Source organism: Rhopalosiphum padi, chromosome 2 (genome assembly GCF_020882245.1).
Source record: "Rhopalosiphum padi isolate XX-2018 chromosome 2, ASM2088224v1, whole genome shotgun sequence".
In the NCBI taxonomy this organism is placed as follows: domain Eukaryota; kingdom Metazoa; phylum Arthropoda; class Insecta; order Hemiptera; family Aphididae; genus Rhopalosiphum; species Rhopalosiphum padi.
Window position 1 is genome coordinate 72,419,766 of NC_083598.1, and position 17,716 is coordinate 72,437,481.

Genomic DNA, 17,716 nt, shown 5'->3' on the forward strand with positions numbered 1-17,716 from the left:
ATGTACCTACAGGATATTTTAAGCCAAAATAATATATAAATAATGAGAAAAAAAGAGAAAAAAAAATAAGTAAAACAACTGTTCACGCTCACGTTGCGTACACAAAACCATTATTATGTTTCGTTCAGACGAGTGCTAAATATATAGTATACATGCAGGTACGCGTACTAGCTGTATTCTGCAGTGTAAGGCGTACGGACATCAATGGATAAAATAATATATCAACGCGAAAAAATGAACACGTTTGTTGTTGTACACTCGAAATAAGGATATATCATTGTTCCTGAGAGAAGTTGGAACCTTTAAAATCTAAAAATACTCTCCAAATGTATTAATAAAATGCCATCGTGATCGCACTCTACAAATGCGTTCTTTGTCTCAAAACATTCGTGTTCGTAATCAATAATCATAATGTATTATGTGTATAGCATGGTACCAATCAATTATACAGGGTGGTTGTTTTAACAGTAGACACTCGTTATCTCGAAAAGTATTAATAAAGTTTTGTGAAATATTTTTTTCTGCGGTTTAAAGTCATAGCAAAACAACATTTTACATTATTTTTTAACGTTATTACTTATTACTTAGAAATTCTTTTCTTTTTTTGCATGAAATTATGTATTTCTAATTTCATATTTCAATAAAAATATTTTTTTGTGGATTTCAACGAATAAAATTTGAATTTAAAACGAATGTTTAATTAATTAAAATTACTAAAAGTATTTTAAGCTTTGATGTTGACGCGACAAAGTGTTACACCACACAATGTTGGCAATCTTATCCGTTAGATCTTTAAATACTTAAAACTAATTAACTACTCGTAAAAAAAATCGATTCTTACACATTGAAATTCTCAGGATTCTGCTTCAAATTGTAAATAAAAAAATGTAAGCATCATTTCAAATAGACAATAATAAACAATTATAACAAAAATTATAAAATTTAATTATTTTTTCTTTTAATCGTTGTCTTTTAATATTAATAAATTAAATTAATTTCCAAAAATGTTATACTTTTCAAGAAAATAATTATTTACTTTTGAAAAAATCACACTTGATAGATAATTTGAAAATATATTTTGTTTTTCATTAAATGACGCCTCTTAACTTTTTCCTCTTGGTTGAATAATGAAGCATCACAATACATTTCATTATCTGATTAATCTCGCAAAATCGATAAAGTTTTAATGAGATCGGGAAATACCCATACATTATGCTGAATGCTGATATAGTACTCAAGTTATATCATATAAGTTTAAATAATTAATTAATTTGCCAACGCAAAAAAAAATGTTACTTTTTATTTTTTAAATTTTTATAAAAAACGATAATATTGACTAAATATTTTTGATACACATCATGGTAATTTAGTATTGTAACTTATACCTTACAGCTCATCGCAGTGTAATGTAATATAAAGTAATCTCGTAAAATGTACTTACATAATATTATATATCTACCTTATAGGTAATCGATATATTACAATATACTCGTGTGTTATGCAAGTGAAATATTGAATTGCCACAGTGTAAAATATCACTATATACACTTCACAGCTTTTTTTTGGGGGGCAATTCAACTTGATTATTTTATTTACATTATTTATGGGATGTTCGTCTCATCGGCCCAATGGATTATCATTATTATTATACGCATACAATGATACATTTACGGCATAACGATCGATCGAATAAAATGTATTGTGTTTCAGCTTTTAGCATGTTTGCTATTTTTTTTTCGATTACCTACCTTTGAACCGCACCACTCGCACTGGTATAGGTTTAAAATCGTAAGATATTTTTATTCAAAAATTAGTCTTTTGAACGCGAATTCTGTTTACCGTTAAGCTATATTATATACGGCAAATAACGTCAATATGGATATGTTCAAACATTCCACTTGTACAATTTTGAACTATAAAGGTAGGTACGATGATTTAGTTCTCCTCCAATGAAGCATTATGTTAATATAATATTTAACATATTTTATGGACGCATTTTTTTCTTATAGATATTATATTGTATACAAATACATTATATTATATTATTAATATGTATGTGGTGGATGTTGTATGGGTAATATATAATATGTTAAGACATTTTTTAAGCCCAAACTCTTTTATTTCGGTCGTATTCCCTATATACGCATATTTTTTTTCTACTCGTATAAATAAATCACTCAACTATTCATATTAAAAACAAAAGTTACATTGAAGTATGTGATTCTTAAATCAAAAATTCGGAAAAAATAATTTCATCTACCTGTTTACGGTACATAAATATATTAAGGATTTTATTTATTAGGTATAAGGAATTTTCATTTCAATATTTGATTTAAATCAACGGGGTGAAATAATATTTATCACCGTTCGGATAAACCGATCGAAATGCGATTATTATCAACACGATTTTTGCTGAAATACCTACGAATATGCGCGGGCACATACAAATAAGATGATATTATAAATCAAAGTTTTCGGAATTTAACTATTATTGCGATAACATGGACTTATCGCACGCGCATACGTACAGACAATATCATCATCTTCCGTCATTCTCACCACAGACGTGCGTAAACGGCAAATCAGACCAACGCGCACGTAAACCGGGCTGATGTATAATAATATACGACCGTTATACAGACGAACGTCCCCGCAGTGTATAATATAAAACACGAGTTGTTTAATAATGGATACGACGGGTTGGTTGCCGGCTGGCTGCAGTGACATTCGGACGGACGCTTTTGTCCGGACTTATTGCGAAACCTTTGCACGGGCCCCGGTGGAGGTAACAGCAGTGGCTATGTGGATAATAATTATGACGACCCAGTTCGTAATGTGTGTAGGTGAATGCTTGTATATTTTATAATATATATATATATATATGGGCGTATGTATTATTTTAATAGCAGTTACTTTTAGTGTTTTAGTTACGGCCCGCTATATTTTCACGTACATTTCGCGTGATGTATATTATAAAAATGCGATGCCGTCGCCGGAGATGAGAGTGTAGACGAGAGACAGAATAAGAAATAGACCGCCATACGCCCAGTATAAACGGTCGATTTCTTATTTAATCCGCCCAGATTAGATGATTTCTCGTTTTTCGACTTTATATTTTATTAATATTAAAAAAAAAAAACACCCTTGAGAAGATACCACAGTCGACCGTCCCATATGCGTTATACGCAATCCGATACGAACTTCTAAAATAATAATTTATTGTCACGGACTGTAACAATCCGTATAGGTATGTGATTATAGTATAATAATATGTATTATCATTATATCGCATAATATAATATATATAATATTTTATATTATATGTGGTGTATTGTCATCGTTGAAATATTTGACGATGATCGATAGAACGACTACCACGATTTAACAATTATATATACATATAAAGCAACGGTGAATAATGAATATATGAATTATATACATCGCACATATCATATAGTTAATTTTAATTATCATTGAAATAACCACCATAATCATTTTAAATTACTTAATTTTTAAATTTAAAAAAAAAAACCTTTTAACGTAGATTATATTTCTTATTATTAATAATTATAATTTTGTATTGTTTGATCAACCAAAAATAAAATTTTACGCCCCTCCATTTTTTTTTTGTTATTTATTCTACAAATAAAATCAAAATAATGTAATGTTAGTATCATATCACATGCGTATTAATACAATATTGTAATATTAATTTTAAATTTCATAATATTTTAATGTTTTAAAAATAGTATTATTTAGTAGTGGCGTAGCTCATACTTATAATCTTTAAAACTGAAAAAAATAAAATTATTATTCTTTATAATTTTTAAAAGTAGTTAAAGTAATATTGGATCTAATATTATATATATTTTTATTTTTCTAAAACCATTTTTAAGGATTTCTATCTTTAACATACTTATACATTTTAATAACCAGAAAAATTCTCGTTTAAATTAAGAATTACGTATATCTAATTAAAAAGAAATATATTATTCACTTAATAATTTTCATTAAACAGGTAGGGTTCTTATTTGAAAGACAAAAGTTTATATCGCCACAGGACACGCCTTAAGTAGTACAAACAAATCTGAAGAAATCGAGAAATAATGGAATTTAAATTAATTAATTATTGAATGAAAAAATGAGGATTAAAACACTTGATGAATTACCCTATAGAATAACAATAATATTGGTGACCTAATTTAAGGATAATAATAGTTTTAAATATATATTTACGGTACATGTTTTAATGAATTATGTAGGTAAGGGAATATTTTCTTTTAGGAGTTTCAAGATTTGCTTTTTGACATATTTTTCTAATGCATAATGAAGAGACGGGAAATTAATTTTTGTTATCTGGCAACTTCCATCTGTCTATAATATTATATATTTTATTTTTAATAATAATAATACTTATTTTCATTCAATACAATGAATTATACATATCATATCTACTCACATATTATTATATTAATATAATATTACATACATATGTATTTAATTGACGATTATTTTTGACTTTACACAGATTCAGTTCTAATTATGTTGAAATGTTTTTAACTTCTCTTTGCCATATTATCTACACTATTTAGAACTTGATAAAAGAAAAACCTCAACAAAAGCTAGAACTAACATTTTTTTCATCAAAGGACTCTGTAAACACAGTTAATTTGTAATGGCGGTTTTCTATAGTCGTTTCAATGGCAACATGGTGTGCTTTTTATGCAACTTAATATAACTTATAAAGATATAATTCTGCACAACTATTCATACATACCTTTTTTCTAGTTATAAAATATTATAATTCACTGTAAACAAATTGTTTGTAATAATATTTAAAAGATTTAAAGACTTTACCAGTATATTTGCATATACACATTATACTTTCGTATAAAGTTATATTATTATGTAAATGATAAATCTTAACTTATTATTCTCACAGTACTCATAGTTTATTCCTATTTATAGAACACGAAATACGTGAAAAATATTATATATTTCTATAATATACTGTTCAAATGTCATTACGCGTTCTCTTTTGAATTATGCATGATCACCCGAATATATTCGTGTAATCAATCTTAATACTATTACATATACCCTTTTGTACACGTTTTTACTTGTAAAGTCGCTGTAATCAATTTTACAGTATAATATATTATATAAAGAAAACTTTCTTAAGTCTATCGCAATAATAATAATAATAAAAATCGATTGCCAGTATAATAATATGAAGACGATCAATCATTCCAGGATAATATATATATATATTTAAATGCATATTATTAAAATTAACCTATAAACCGTATTTTTCTACTAAACTATAATAATATGTATAGAAGCTGACAAAAAGTATTATTAATGTTCTCCGATACTAATAACAATTTAGTGTAGGTACAAATTGTAAAACATAAATCATTATTTTTGGAATACTCTTTTGTATCTTACAATATTTTATTTATTTCGTATCACGTTTTTGAAAATTCGGGTTTTTAAAGTACTCTTAATCTATTGATCGTATTTCAAAAACATTCGTTTAATAATTTATTAAATTTCTCAAATAAAATGTTGGTTTTCCACCAATGAATTTTTTATTTAAATTTATTTTCATAAAAATAAAAAATGTTTCATAAATAATGAAAAATTGTCTTTTATTTAGAGACTTATACATATATTGGAGTTGATTAATCAGCTCATCAAGTATTTTAGTCTGTAATCTATTCGTTTTACATTCGACGATAGTTTTAATATTTGATAGCTGAATATTTATTCGAACACAATTTGTGTTATTTGCATCGATCGGTAGACAATTTCAATAATATAAAAATCAAAAACATTTTGACTGAGAAGTCTCGTAAAAACTGGAATCTTCTAGATATTCTCAATTCTCATCTATATAATATAATATATCTGCAGTACAGTACAAATCAAAATTGAAAGAGATGATCAATAACCATAATTATTTTATTCCGATCTTATACAGATACTTACAAATAAATAAAAGCGATAGGTACCGGTTAAAAATGCGTGTTCCATTGGATCCGTTCAGCCGTGTTTTCCGTGTGCGGGGCGGGTGAAAAATTATCGTCATAATAATATTTCGTTCAAGAGTTTGCCGTTCATATTTTTACCATGTCGCTGCACCAGACGTACGGATAATTACGAAAGTTTCGTCGTTTTGTTACTAAAACTTATATTATACTTGATTTCCAGCGCCATTACTGGTAAAAGAACGTCGATTGCGCCTGTCCAATTACGACATCGTATAAACTACACTTTTTGAAAGTAGATATTTCGTTCCCGTCGAAAACAGCAAATAGTACAAAACAATATATTAATTAATGCACTCAGTACGACATTTTACAGGAATTTCAATCGTTTCCCGGAGGTACAACGATCCCGCCGTTACCGACGCGTACATTATAATAGACTGCGCAGTTATGGTGGATATATAAATTTCGGAAAATGAATTCGACCTACAATTATCGGACGACGTATTTTACAATAATATAATATATTATTATCGTTTACATCCGTACTTTAGCTATTATAATAATACAAACGTGTTATAGATCACTCTGGTGGCCACGGAAGACGAGACAATATAATATGCATAACAACGCGACTTTTATTTGCGACATTTTGTGACGGTATATTGTTGTCGTATAAACGAGTATAAGGTATTTATACTATATATTCGATGAATTTATTTTTTTGCCGGTCGATACTGAAAATATTTCATTATAATATAAACATAGGTACGCTAAAGGCGGTACACGCGCGGGCTCTGAGTATTTGGGCGTTCGAGCCTGAAATATACGCAATAAATATATATTACGTCATGTTTATACATGTGTCGGATTATAAATCAAATATATACACATATATATAATATATCAGAATATATGCAACATATTTTTGTGCTCGGGGACTCCGTACAGTATCCGTGGAAAACTGGACGCCGCCCACGAATGTGCGCATACTTTATTTGTACATCTACTACACACATTATACCGTTTGGAATTCATAGAGCGTTTTATAACTGCGGCATGCGATAATCCACATTATTTAATGATTATATTTCGTATATTATATATAAGTCCGCGCGCCGCGTTACTCCTCGAGAACGTAAATTTATTATTATTACATTTATTTATGTCTGGTGCGTATAGGTCGGATTACGCTAAAATACCGCACGTCGTCAGTAGCCACGTGACGCTATTAGAGTGCCGACGTGCGTTAGACGACCGAACGAAATAAATCTTTTCGTCCGGTAGTATTGTCACGTTTTCCGCCGAGTTCGACACGTTAAAAATGTCGTCGATCGGACTATTTTTCCTTTATTATTTTTCCGGGCGATTCGTCGTATAAACGTATAAAAGAAACAGTCGATGGTATAGTGCCATATTTACATTCGAACACGTAATGGGCGCACGTGTATGTGTAGTATATAGACAAAACAATAAAATAACAATAATATGACGAATTCGTAAAACAGTCGACTTGCTCGAAATGTCATGTTGTCAACCCCCGAAGAGAGATCATTTCACATTTCGTTTTCGTTGTTTTTATTTCCCCTTTATTTTTCATTTTTTTTTTTTTTTTTGACATAATAATGCGCGAAAGCTTTTGCTCCTTTCCTCGTTACTCCATTCCAGCGGTTAGTCACGTACTGCAGACTGCAGCTGCTACGGGACGGTACGTTTTTCATACGGTAAAAAATGTACGTCAAAATTGAATTTCGTTTTTATTTTCTGCAGCCATGTTCATATTATATACAGGGTGATTCACCGACATGCTCGCCACCATTTTATTCGTTATATATGCATTTATTCGAGTTATTATTTTGAATGTTTTGAGTATGCAAATAAAAACCGTAATATCAAATACTTATTTATCCACTAAAATTGTATACTTATGAAAATTCTCTGCCTGGACACAATAAGTATCAACATATACATCATATAGAGAGAGGTTTCTTTTGGAACTCAGCTCTTCCAAAAATGTCAATATAATTCCCAGAATGTATGTACGATTGTTTACCGTCAACGCTGGTAAATAAGAACCAGAATGTGTCAACTTTACTCCCAATAATGCAACTTCTTTCAAAAAAATACAGCCGATAAATGTTCATTTATGAGTACTAGACTATTTACATTTATTGTGTATCTTATGTACTATATTAAAATCATAGCCTTAAAACATCTAATCCTATTATCATAGAATTTCGTCCACAATTTTGATGCAGATATGTAAAAAAAAAAATCATTGGCATAACAATTTACAGTAAAATATTATGATGGTTTTGATTGAAATAAAATAATTTGGTATCGCCACTTGACATAAAAAAATCTAAGTATTTAGTAAATAATATGATTTTTAGGCATACATAAAAATGTTAATTATCAGAATTTGAATAATTACATAATATAAGGACAAAAAAGGTATGAGCATAAAATATAGTGAACCGTCTTCTATATGAAAACGGCAGATGGGACGTATACATTATTATATGTTTCGCGTATCTGCATAACTGTATATAATACACAAGCACGCCGTTGAAATACTATCTATTAAATTATTAACCATCTCGAAGGCAGAAATTAACGAAACCTATTGTAAATTAGTTTTTTTTTGCTAAGTAGTTAATTACGTGCCTTTATTTTTATCCGTTTAGACTGCCCTATAAAACAAGTAAGTTTTTTCGTCCTTTTGAAAAGAAATTAAACAGGGGAGAAAGTTTATCGAACGGCATTGTTGTAATAAAATTACTCGAACGAAAAAGTTGAGCGTGCGCGCGCATTTTGGATTTAAAATGTCAAAAGTGGCACAATAGCTACCGGTACCTGCAATTAAACGCACCCGGGTACTCACATATTATTCCATTCGTGACTTTTGGAAGTTTTGTACTAGGTATATGCAACTTCTATATTATACACACACATTTCCGATATATTTTCTGAACTGTTTCTTTTTTAATTACTGAAAACACTATTATAATAATTAAAATCGATTTAATTGACGGAAACTAATAAGACATAGCATAAACATTCAAACTAGTTACCACATTATTATTTCAACGACTATGTAGATTTTGCACGATATTTATCATGAAAGATATAGTTTTATGTTTCGGAATATAATTATTGTACTCATCTGTACTCACACAAATCCATACGGTTAATATGTGTATGCACATTGTAAATTAGTTATATTATTATTAAACCGTGAGGTGGCGGTGTAGTGGTGTAGCTCTTGTTATCTCTATTTTACACTTGTGTTTTTTTTTAATTATTGGAAATGAAAAAAAAAATGCGTTTACATTATTTACTATATAATTTATTTATAGAGGCATAAAAATAATATTTGATTAGTAGTAAATGGTAATTATGTTGGCTGTTGTTAATCGTTATAATAACGCTGAAATTTACCTCTCAATTATTATTTCAGTAGAACCTAATATGGCTATAAGTACAAATCGGTTTAGGGACCATTAAAAATGACCATTACTAAAATAGGCTTTATTATTTATTTAATAATTTACGTTACCATCTAATGAAATATTATTATTGTATTTTTAAGAAAAAAAGTCAACACACATAAAAGTGAATTATACATCATGTATTATTAAAAATATTCAGTAATATATATATACAATGAATAATATTATACATATTACATAATATTATTTTATTGTAATACGCATTTTATTGTAATTTCAAAAAAAAAAAAAAATGATAGAATTGGTTTTTGTTTTTTAATTTCCAGCTCGTAATTAATTCACTTACACATGAAAACTTTTTCTTCGCCTTTCTTCAATTAAAACTCCTTCAGACGAATAAGCTGTCTAAAAACTGCTGAATAGTTTCCAAACGTCACAATTCTAGTGTGCTGGTTGATCATCGTCTTATTACTCATCACCTGCTTCCGCGGTATTGAATTCAGAGCGAAACTTAGTTACTTTTACGTCAAATCATGACTGTCTTTTGTAGAATACAGTTACGGCTGTTAATGCTCAGAAAAAAATTTAAGTTATGTCAGCATTAAATATTTTCCACGGTTCGTGACTGTTACATTCGTAGAATCCGATTATCCGCAATCGATTTAAAAACAATTTTATATCGTTATTTGAAGCACTCTAGCCAGCCATTAAAAAAGTTTAAGCCGCCGTGCTTGGATTCATTGGCAACTACTAATACTAAAGCTTGAATCATTGGTGCAGACACAGTAATATTTTCATTCCTAACATGATTGAATCACTCTAAAACGATTTTATCAATTCGCTCACCTTAGGTACCCATTCTCTGATATCGGCGATATTTTTCGTTTCTGACGTTTTCATTGCACCACCTCGAAATATATTATAATATATTTTTCATACATTCGGCAAATTGCGTTATTCCGATACCAAATCGATCATCGATTTTATGAATAGATCTGTATTTACACCAAATAATGTCCACTCTTTCTTTTGTACTAAATAATTTACGTGAAACGCGCGGGAGAGGTTGTTGCAAAAAAAAATAAATAAATAACGAGCACTGAAAAACGTACAACAATAATAATTACTAATTGATTCCGAATGCGCATTTAATGTTCCTTACGTTTTATAATCATTTCTAGTTAAAGTATTTTTGTTCTCAAATTTAACGTTATCAGCGATATAGGTTGAGTATAATAATAATATGTATTTCTTGCAACTACACTCCGCGTTATCCTGATTTTCCATACTATCTGTATTTTTTTTGTCCGGTCGATTTTAACTCATGATTTGTTTCCTCTTCTGGCCCAGCCCAGTCGTCGATAGATATTAAGGCAAACTAAAAATATGATCATTTTTCGGAAAGCTTTAGTTTTCTATTTTTGGTTGTTCGTATCCGTTTTGTATACATTTTTCATATTCGAACTAGTGCTCGAATTGGAGGGGGTGCGCAGAGTGACGGAGCTCGCCTACTATTTTTTTTTTTTGCGTACCCCAACTTTATTTTTTCACAGGAACGGGGGGAACGGTACAAACTTATGTCCAAAATAATTTTTATTAAAATGTGGATTTCAATTTATAATATAACGAATTTTACAACTTTCAGTATCAACATTTTTTTTTTGAAATAGTTTATTAATTTATTATTATTATTATCACTTCTACGGCCCTGTATAATTTTTTTGTAGTTTGCTTATTAATTAATTATAATATCACACTGTTCTTTGCTTATAATGTATTGTACATATCTATTCTGTGAACTAGGATGAAGGTAGAATTAAAATATCTGTGTAGCTGAAATGTGGTATTCAAAATATAAGTAAGGTTGAGAAGGGGGGTGTGGGTGAAAAGCAAGGGTCACGCGGGTCTGTGATAAGTAATTATGCACTTGGAACGCAGTTTTTAAATCGTCGAATTGAGCTCCTCTACTTAATTTTTCCCAATTCGAGCGCTGATTCGAACACTGTATATGATAATGTCAATGGCCCGTGTATGATAACACTCGGTGAAGCTGATAACAAATCATTCGCGACGATTGCGTATTCACTCCACGCGCGGCACAAAACGCACATATTCAACGACGTTCTTATATGTTCGCACGTTTGGTGTTCATATCATTATATACGTATATATTTTATGTGCACACGTCGTAATATCCGCGTAGCGTCAAACAACAGCTGTGCAATCGAGATTCTCATAATTCAAGACAACGGGTGTGTGTGTTCACTGGATCGGAGAAAACTTTACGATATGATAAACGTCCCGCCGAAGACGGCGAGTACATGTTTCACACCGCGTTTCGATCCGTTGGATTTCAATGCGCTCGTGTGTTTTTATCAGTTGCTCTGATCCGAGTAAAACTTTCTCCGCGTGTACAGCACGGTTGCTGAACAGACATCTCTGATGTCTTATGATCCGTCGAGATACGCGTGTTATGTATTCAAAGTAAAAAAACCGAGTTCTCTATGTGAAATCGTATATATTATTGTATTTACATGTGTGCACCGTATATTTCGTAATATATAATATTCGATTCGCGACAACAGCGCGTCATGTGCGGTGCCTCTTTTTCTCGCTTTTTTTTTTAAAGTAAAATACCAATACTTTTTTTATACGTTATTACATTCTTATGCGTTATATTATATTGGACGATGCTACTACGTATATATTATGGCGATGGATATATGTGTATGATATAATATAATGGCTGACAAATCGGATTATGTATGATAGATAATGAAGCTTTTTCATTTATATGGTATTTAGTTTGTCGGAAATTAATAATGTGATTCAATTTTAAAATAATATAATGCCTGCCTAACGAAAGGTTACTATATATTAAATACCGATTCGGTTTTTTTCATATAGATATAATAAATGGAATGACCTTATAATATGTATATAACATAGTTTCGATAAAAAATCAGGAGCTTAAAAACCAATATTAATTTTTTTTTTTTTTGATAATAACGATGAAAACGAATATAAAAACAAATTTTTTTGTTAAATATTACATTAATTATATGTATAAAAAAAACTAAATAGGTCACGTTATTTAAACACACATCACATAATATATGATACAATAAATACTTATGATCAGTTTGGTCAACATTTAATTTATAATTTATTCGATTATTATTCAACAATTTAACATACATTAACTGATTTTATTCATAATATTTTGTCATTAGGTTTTTGAATGTTTTCCTATACGCACGAGGTCGTCCCTATGAGATACCTGAAAAACGTCTTTAGTACAGTGGTGTACCTTAAATGCATATTTTTAACGCCGTATTACCAAAACATTTATTTTTATTTTTTATACTATTAAAATACGATTACGTTAATGTAATGATTGCATGTATTGTTTTAATATTTACATATAACTCTCGTTAAATAAAATAATGCATCAACAAAAAATATGATACAGAAACAGATTATTTTTATTTTTAATTTTCTATATCGTTTTAAAAGTGCATATATAGTATTATAATTAAATGTACCTATTATAAATAAATATTTATTCGGTAGCCATTAATCAATTTTAAAATTGTTTACTGTTAAATAATGATTTAAAATTGATTTAATTTAATTAAAAAATGTATTATTTACAGATAATCAGTCAAAGAAGTAAATTACGTGACGATAACACTATTTGGATACACTATTATACGCTATACATAATGTAGATGTGAGGTGGAAACCGTTCATTTGGAAAATCACTAGGTATGCTATATTTTTCAATCTACTCTGTAAATTTTTAAATCACATTTTACCATTTACTTTACAGTCAGTTCCTACTTCTAGTTTATTACAGCCTATTTTTTTTTAAACTCGTAAGATATTACTAGTGATAAATAAAAATGTATGTAATATTTCCATTGAACTATTTTTAAAAACTATTATTAGTATATGAGTATATCCTCATTATATACATTTTAATAACTCAAAAACTAATCGTACAAATTAGATATAATTTAGATATGTCAAAATTAATTATAATTTACAGTAAAAAAAAAAGGATGGTTCATATTTAAACTAATAAAGCTTGTATCGGTAGAAGATATTTCTTAAATAAGATGAGAATAAAAATATTTGAAAATATAACTTTAAAGTAAACTTAAAAAATTAAAAAATCAAAATTCAAATAAAATCATTATTAAAGGAAAAATTGATGTGGGCACGCTTAGGTAATTACCCAGTGTACTGTGATCTGCATCAGTAAAACGTATATAATGTTTGTTTTATTATTCAATATTAAGAGTGTTGATATATCAGAGTGATTTAAATGAATAAATATTATAAAAATATGAAGGTTATAAGGTTGTTCATTTTTCCTTACACGGATATTAACTTTGCGTCTAACCAAAGACGGACTGGGCCAATAAAAGTCTATCGTCGTAGAATATTATAGTCCTACATTAAGGAACATTCTGAGGAGCAATCGCTATTTTTTTAATCAAAATGTCGTGAAAACTAATATATTATTAAATTGATATCCATAACACTAATTTATCTGTACCTATATAAGGCCATAAAACGCCACAGAACATCTTTTTCAAAGTTAAAATTTTAAATATCCGTTTCAAATATTTTTTATTATTGGTCTATTATAGTTAATAAATAATCCTAATCTATTTATTTTATACATTAGTATTCAATATTTATATAAAATTATATTAAACTATTTTCTTTACTACTCTATATTTTTTCATTAATATCGACGATATTCTATTACATTTAACAATTTTTTAATACATGCATTTGATGAGTTTAAGTCAATACAGTACTGCACCATACAATTAAAACTAAATTTACTAAAACATAGTTTACATAACAAATAAATATGAATTGAACTTTTTAGACTAATGACAATTGAATAAAAAAACTTTACATTGACAGTTGGTATAGTTTATTAAATAACGCTGAACAATGGTAAATATTCAATCTATGATCGTGATTTAAATAAATCAAACAAAGCTTTCAATGATGTCAGTGTATTATGTTGTAAAATAATAAAATATAAATTAATATAACCGGTGATACAATTAATGAGGTATAGTTTAAATAAATATTATTTAATTGTGTCTAATTCTACTATAAAAACATACAAATTGTACAATACCTGAATATATATTATCATCTATCAAGGATTATTGATTTATAGTTCTCTATTATCAAATTCAGAAACTGCGGTAATTATGGTCCCTCGGCGCTTATTGATGATGGGCCCCATAACACAATAGGATCTACTGTCCCTTACAGAGCAGTAGGTCAGTAGACCGGTCAACCCCTGCGTCCAACCAATAGATATTTAAAAATTATATTCATAATTGTTATCACATAGCTATGCAAATGCACAGTCGATAATATATTTCGCAAACGACCTTGCAATGCTTCGTATATTTTAAAAGACACCACACGTAATGTATTTATTTACGTATTTTAGATGACATTAATACATTATAATTTATCATTCTCCATTGCCGAAACCCTCAGTTGATAATATTATATTATTTGTGCCACGTGATTTTTAAGTATACCCGAACGGCTACATTTCGACATTCACTGAGAGCGAGCACGAATAGGCGAATGTGGGTAATAATGCGTTATTGCTTTTTGAGATGTCAGCAACTGCGTGTACATAAATTGTAAGGATCAAGTGATAAATCGCTTTCTTGTGACACTTCTTCGTTAACACCCGTGATGTATTGGTATTTCATTGCTCCGACGCATAATAAAACCTACAAGACGTGATTTTACAGTAATATTGTATGATATTGACCTTAAAATGTTAACATTTTATAATTTAGACATTAAATAGTTGTGCTAACTGTAAGCGTTATATTTTTCTTAAATGAGTAAAATATGTTGTAGCTTATAAATGTTAACAATCGTTTTTTAATGTTGTATTCGGCCAGACACCTGGTTTTGAAGTGTAACGTTCAATGATAATTTGTCTGGTCAAGCTAGTTTAAAGGTTTAGAATAATATATAATTTAATTATAATACATTGTAATTTAGATAATATGATTATTTATCATAAGCTAAATAATATATATATATATATATTCAGATCGAAAAGTCTGAATTTCACTTCGTTTATAACTATAATGTATTAAAATTTTGTTGATAGTTGTAGTATTAATGTTAGAATACATTGCACTGATAGTATATATTTTAGCACCTAATATCTTTTCGTTAAATTCAAAACTTTAAATTAAGAAAATATAAAACGATTTTTCACCATAAACAGTTATCCAAAATGCTATGTTCAATTTTAAATTCTATTACATTTAATTTATGTAGAGGAATGAAGTTTGTGTGGTAAAATGTTGTCGTTTACAAATGAAACGGGAGAAAAGCGTATTTTAATGCAAAAAAGGATTTATTAAATAAAATAAATGGATTCAAGCAAGCAATTTATAAGTTAATTTCTGTAAATCAAATAAGTTTTTAGCTGACAGTTAAACAGCGCTTTTGAATTCGAAATTGTTTGTCTGCAACCAAAAACTGCGATAAAAAGTTCCATTGTCTAACGAATCGTGATAAATATGTCTAATGGTAGAACAATTCCGTGAACTCTTTTGATTTATCGGTACTATACAGTGATAAAAATGAAAATTAATAAATTAAAGCAATAATTATTATCAACTTTCTCCTTATTAAAATACGGTTTATCAGTATGATGACGATTTATTTAAAAGTGTTATGTGAAATGTGTATACAATATAAAATGGATATTATATGTTTAGATTAAAACATAATAATATGTATATTATGAGGGTTATATATATATATATATATATAGATCGAAATGCACTTTAAAACAAAAATTATTTATTCTTCACGAATAACATTACTTTTTTAAGACTAAAATAATTGTTTTTTAAAGTTAGACATGAAACGAATGAAAAAATATATAGTTGTAATAAAATGTAATTTAAAAAAAAGTCAAAATTACTTTGTAAAATTCAGTAGATCTTTAATCACTTGGTTGTTACGATAATATAAAACTAAAAAAAAAAACCAATACAATAATTTTCCGGAAAACTTTTACAGTACCTTACAATAGTTGTTTACTGTTTAGTAGCTGGTTAGACTACAAACACGTTTCTTTAGTGCACAATTGTTTCTTAAAACGTACCCGCGGCTCGTAGGTAATTACTGCAAATAACGATCGATTCTCAAACATCTCTCGTCGAATAAGGATAATATAGATATATATATAAAAAAAAAAGTAACGACTACTACTATAATATTAACAACTACAACTTATTTCCGACGAATGCGAACGCTGCGTCATTGTATCGAGTTTTTATATATATAATATAAGTACACAATTTCCGAGTTATAACGCTACATAAAGTATAATGGATTCACATCATTGACGCGGTCCGTACGTGTGTTACAACTTATTTAGAATTGTAAACATTTACGTGTATAGTACTTCGACGGAATTTGACGAGTTAGATGATGTCGGGAGGGGATTAGAAATGTCATTATCTCTAACACGGAAGAAACACGTATAACGCGTGCGAAAAAAATATATTATATAAATATGGTGTTTTTTTTTGTTCTAAAATTGTACACGTATCGGCGAATATAATTCATTATAATAATCATCGTTTTTCGCGAGAAAATAAGCATCGATTGGCTGCTGCTGTGTACGTGTGGTGAAGTGGTGGTGGTGGTGGTGGTGGTGGTGGTGGCAGTGGTTGTGGCAGTGGTGATGAATAGCGTCCTTTGCTAAACAAATACAAATACTTTAGTGTAGTGCGCGTCCAGTTGCTATGACTTTGGACTTATTATCGTAGCCACTTAAACACAACACGTAATTCCGGTTCCCGCTTGTCGGGCTCGCCAAGACGGTATCTCTAAATGCGTCAAAACATTTTTTGTTTCGACATAAGAACTACAAAAAAAGTTATTCGAGTTTAAAAAAAAAACAAAAATAATGGATTTTGAAACAACAAGAACCATTTTCGTATTATAGTGTTATCTAAAAATTAAAAACGATGTTGTACAGTCCATTTTCTTTTTATAATAATGTAAAAATCGGGTTGTTTAATTTGTATTATGGCCCTAGAGGTTCTTGCCCGAAACAATTTTTATTATGTTTTATACATTTGTAAGACAGAGACAACTCATACGCGGGTGTGGCGTCTTCTTAACGAAAAATATTGACTGCAGCGTGTGAGTTACTCGCATATAGCCGAGTATTTCAGGCAC

The 17,716-nt window shown here is 29.0% G+C and overlaps 1 protein-coding gene across 3 annotated transcripts in view; it reads left to right on the forward strand.

The window, feature by feature from the left end:
• LOC132921593 (uncharacterized) overlaps positions 1–17,716 on the forward strand; it is a 64,674-nt gene that overhangs the window by 9,905 nt on the left and 37,053 nt on the right. For 2 of the 3 annotated variants that reach the window (XM_060984697.1, XM_060984698.1), the window contains exon 2: positions 13,099–13,210. The exons of the other annotated variant lie outside the window; for it this stretch is intronic. The gene's annotated coding sequence lies outside the window, so the exon portion shown is untranslated. The remainder of the gene's footprint in view (positions 1–13,098; positions 13,211–17,716) is intronic. 3 annotated transcript variants of the gene reach the window in all.